Source organism: Cherax quadricarinatus, chromosome 4 (genome assembly GCF_038502225.1).
Source record: "Cherax quadricarinatus isolate ZL_2023a chromosome 4, ASM3850222v1, whole genome shotgun sequence".
Taxonomy (NCBI): Eukaryota; Metazoa; Arthropoda; class Malacostraca; order Decapoda; family Parastacidae; genus Cherax; species Cherax quadricarinatus.
In genome coordinates this window covers 62,593,227-62,597,977 of record NC_091295.1, presented here as the reverse complement: position 1 = coordinate 62,597,977, position 4,751 = coordinate 62,593,227, and the positions used below count along the sequence as shown (strand labels likewise).

Genomic DNA, 4,751 nt, shown 5'->3' with positions numbered 1-4,751 from the left:
ACTTCCATGTGTTCTCTAGATTTCAGCCTTATTTTTCAGAGAAGACACTCAGCAACTCGCGAGGCATAGAACAATAGGTTTGGAACTTGCGAGATGCGGATAGGAAAGGCACAGGAGAACAAGTTTTCCAAGAAATCGTCTTCAGTACCTCGAGAGCAAATTTCTTGACATTTCTGAGTCGATACGATTTACGTCTGACCTGTTTTTCTCTGAATGCTGTGAGAGAATTGAGTCAGAGGTTATTATATTTTTATTTCGGGACTATGTGTCAATATCCCTCAGATATAGCCAGTGATATATTACTGGCCAGATCTCGTCCACTTCGCTCTAGTCATTTCACTCGAGAATTTCTTTAAAATATTTAGTAATTCAAGGTTCTGTAATATAGGGTTTGAACTAATGTGAACCATGAAGAACAATTGAACAGTGGTGATGCCTACAATGGTCCCTTATACAGACTTACTCCCAGAGCGTTGTTGCCTCACCATCTATGAGTTTCTTCTAAAAACTATATCGAAACTCCAGTAATTTTGTTATTAAATGTGCGGCAGTGTTCTTGTACGTGTTATATTGTTAAAAGTTAATTAAGTTTCTCCAGAGAGATTTATATGATTGATTAACACGCTTCACAACTCATCTGCTGCTGAGGTCAGTGCTGTAGTGATCTAGTTTGTCTTCTTATGTAGACGGTGAAGCATGTTCTCAGGGTTACTTACATAAACATACATGAGAAGCTCTTCGGTGGCCCTGAGAGAGTGAGAGATTGTCATCAGTGTTGTATTGGCGACTCTATGAAGCCGGCAGAACATATATCTATCACAGATGAATCACAGGTTGAGTTAAACACTTTATTTAGATTTTAATGAAAAACGTTTTTCTTCTTAATCCATTTGGTATTCAAGAAAGACAATCATAGGGCACTGTTCGATAGGCACGTGTAAAGGGGCATTGTAAACGGTCGTATAAGTTACATCCGCTTACTGCTAAGTATCTGTAAACGGGTCTAGATATTTACAAATATATGACGCAGGCAATATTATAATAATCATACGTCAGGCGTTTTTGTTTTCGGAGTTTGCAATTATAGTAGTTTTAATGTTTTTTCGTGTTAATATAATATTTAGTACCGAATACAATAGACATTTTTACAGCACTTAGGCATAAATTTGAGTTTAATAATGTGGTACTTATTATGTTTAAAAAACTTACAGCCGATACAGTAACATTATATGAGTTATATAAACCGTCGTTTTACTTTTTTTCTTGATCTGTGGACACACACGCACACGCACACGCACGCACTCGTCACCTAGCTTCCTCGGAACGTCACTGTGATAATCTCAAGACACTGCGTGCACTGTCATCTCAAGACACTGCGCACACCGCAGTGCCCTCACCTATATGTTCAAGAGGACACATTCGTCTAACAGCACAGCATTAAAGTCGTCCACTCAAGACGACTACGGCTTTCACTACAGCTTGGGGCCGTGTTTACATTCACTTTCTGACATACAGGGGTTCACTGGCCAGTGATAAACAGGTGCACAAGAATGCAAGCTAATCACGAATTTCCATTTAGGGCATTTGCTCGCGATAATTTTCACTGAGGCACAAAAGATGTACACCTTGGTGGCGCACACGTGTCGGGGGAGAAGTACAGTAACACCTTGCAGTCACCTAGGCTCTCAGGTTACCCTGTCATCAGGTTCCTCAAAAGTAAAACCTGAACCCCTCCACACCTCCAGGGCAAAACCAGCGGTGCCGTGATGGTTCCCCTGGGGTTCACCTGAGGCTCCACGGCAGGTGAGGTGCTCCCCCCAACGGAGGAGGTGGTGGAGGAGGAGGAGGAGGAGGAGGAGGAGGAGCGAGAGGAAGAGTGCCAATGGCTGGGCCCGTGCGGGAGGGTTGGCACCGCTCGACTGTGGCACTGGTCTGCTGTGTTAGTGGTTGAGTGGAGGCCTCCCTCCCTCCCACCCAATAGCTCACCCACGCACCCAACCACCAGCCCGCCCACCAGCCCTGGACCACCTTCACTCTGCTGCTGGTGGTAGTGGTGGTGTGTTACGTGTTGGTGATGTATTTGAGGTAGAGGGCTGATATGTCTGTGAGGAGGTGGTGGCTGATGTGGGATGATGTGTGGATGTGGTGGGAATGATGAGATGATTTTGTAGGCGATGTGTTGATAAGCTGCTGCTGGTGATGTGTGGGGATGTGGTGGTGATGGTGGTGGTAGTATTTATGGCGGTGATGGTCGTAGCGGGTTACGGTGGTGATGGTCGTAGGGGGTTATGGTGGTGATGGTCGTAGTGGGTTACGATGGTGATGGTCGTAGGGGGTTATGGTGGTGATGGTCGTATTGGGTTACGGGGGTGATGGTCGTAGGGGGTTATGGTGGTGATGGTCGTAGTGGGTTACGATGGTGATGGTCGTCGGGGGTTATGGTGGTGATGGTCGTATTGGGTTACGGTGGTGATGGTCGTAGGGGGTTATGGTGGTGATGGTCGTAATGGGTTACGATGGTGGTGGTCGTAGGGGGTTATGGTGGTGATGGTCGTAGTGGGTTACGGTGGTGATGGTCATAGAGGGTTATGGTGGTGATGATCGTAGTGGGTTACGGTGGTGATGGTCGTAGGAGGTTATGGTGGTGATGGTCGTATTGGGTTTCGGTGGTGATGGTCGTAGGGGGTTATGGTGGTGATGGTCGTATTGGGTTACGATGGTGGTGGTCATAGGTGGTTATGGTGGTGATGGTCGTAGTGGGTTACGGTGGTGATGGTCGTAGGGGGTTATGGTGGTGATGGTCGTATTGGGTTACGGGGGTGATGGTCGTAGGGGGTTATGGTGGTGATGGTCGTAGTGGGTTACGATGGTGATGGTCGTCGGGGGTTATGGTGGTGATGGTCGTATTGGGTTACGGTGGTGATGGTCGTAGGGGGTTATGGTGGTGATGGTCGTAATGGGTTACGATGGTGGTGGTCGTAGGGGGTTATGGTGGTGATGGTCGTAGTGGGTTACGGTGGTGATGGTCATAGAGGGTTATGGTGGTGATGATCGTAGTGGGTTACGGTGGTGATGGTCGTAGGAGGTTATGGTGGTGATGGTCGTATTGGGTTTCGGTGGTGATGGTCGTAGGGGGTTATGGTGGTGATGGTCGTATTGGGTTACGATGGTGGTGGTCATAGGTGGTTATGGTGGTGATGGTCGTAGTGGGTTACGGTGGTGATGGTCGTAGAGGGTTATGGTGGTGATGATCGTAGTGGGTTACAGTGGTGATGGTCGTAGGGGGTTATGGTGGTGATGGTCGTATTGGGTTTCGGTGGTGATGGTCATAGGGGGTTATGGTGGTGATGGTCGTAGTGGGTTACGGTGGTGATGGTCGTAGAGGGTTATGGTAGTGATGGTCGTAGAGGGTTACGGTGGTGATGGTCGTAGAGGATTATGGTGGTGATGGTCGTAGGGGGTTACGGTGGTGATGGTCGTAGTGGGTTATGGTGGTGATGGTCGTAGTGGGTTATGGTGGTGATGGTCGTAGTGGGTTATGGTGGTGATGGCGGCTGTAGTATAAGATGATGTTTCATTTGATGTGGTGATGGTGGTAAGGTGATGATTTTGATAATGATGTGCCGAATCGGTGGTGATGTTTGTTGTGGAATGGTGGTGGTGGTGATTGTGGTGGTGGTGATTGTGGTGGTGGTGATAGTCGTGGTGGTGATAGTGGTGGTGGTGATAGTGGTGGTGGTGGTGATTGTGGTGGTGGTGATAGTGGCGGTGGTGATAGTGGTGGTGGTGGTGATTGTGGTGGTGGTGATAGTGGTGGTGGTGGTGGTGATTGTGGTGGTGATTGTGGTGGTGGTGATGGCGATTGTGATGGTGGTTGTGATTGTGGTGGTGGTGATAGTGGTGGTGGTGATTGTGGTGGTGGTGGTGGTGATTGTGGTGGTGGTGATAGTGGTGGTGGTGATTGTGACGATGGTGGTGGTGGTGGTGGTGGGCATATTATGTGCTGATTGTTGTTGGGGTGGATGTGGGTATTGTGGTTGTGATAGCTGCTTGGTGGTTGTGATGGTTGTTGTGGTAATGTGTTGGTTGATGCTTGTGATGTCGTGTAGTCAGACTTATGTTGGTGTTGGTATTGTTGATGTTGTTAGTGGGGGGGGTGTTGGTGGTGGTCGCTGATAGTTACTGAGGTGGTGATAGTTACTGAGAAGTCGTGGTGACCTGTTGATGGAGTGGTAATGTCTGGTGTTGATGTGGTGATAGTGACATATCGATCTGTTGACATGTGGTGGTTGTGGTGTTTGGGGGGGGGAGACGTAGCTTTGTTGGGAAGTAATAGTGATGATTAGTGGTTTTAGGATTGGTGCTTGTGGCAGTTATGGTGGTAGTTGTGGTTATTGTGGTTACAGTGGTGGTTGAGGTAGTTATGGTGGTAGTTGTGGTTATTGTGGTGGTTGTGGTAGTTATGGTGGTGGTGGTAGTTAAGATGGTAGTGGTTGTTATAGTGGTTTTGGTAGTTATGGTGGTGGTTGTGGTTATTGTGGTTATAGTGGTGGTTGTGGTATTTATGGTGGTGGTAGTGGTTGTTATGGTGGTTGTGGTAGTTATGGTGGTGGTGCTAGTTTAGGTAGTGGTTGTTATGGTGGATATGGTAGTTATGGTGGTGGTTGTGGTAGTTATGGTGGTGGCGGTCGTGGTGGTTATGATGGTGGTGGTGGAGGTGTGATGGAGGTAAAGGGGTGATAGAGGTGGAG

The 4,751-nt window shown here is 47.8% G+C and overlaps 1 protein-coding gene across 3 annotated transcripts in view; it reads right to left on the bottom strand.

Annotated features, from left to right (window-relative positions):
• Positions 1-1,912, bottom strand: part of LOC128684495 (band 7 protein AGAP004871) — a 1,214,601-nt gene extending 1,212,689 nt beyond the window's left edge. For all 3 annotated transcript variants that reach the window (XM_053770702.2, XM_070096985.1, XM_053770705.2), the window contains exon 1: positions 1-1,912. This exon is cut by the window's left edge and continues 916 nt beyond it. The gene's annotated coding sequence lies outside the window, so the exon portion shown is untranslated.
• Between the last annotated feature and the right edge of the window lie 2,839 nt (positions 1,913-4,751).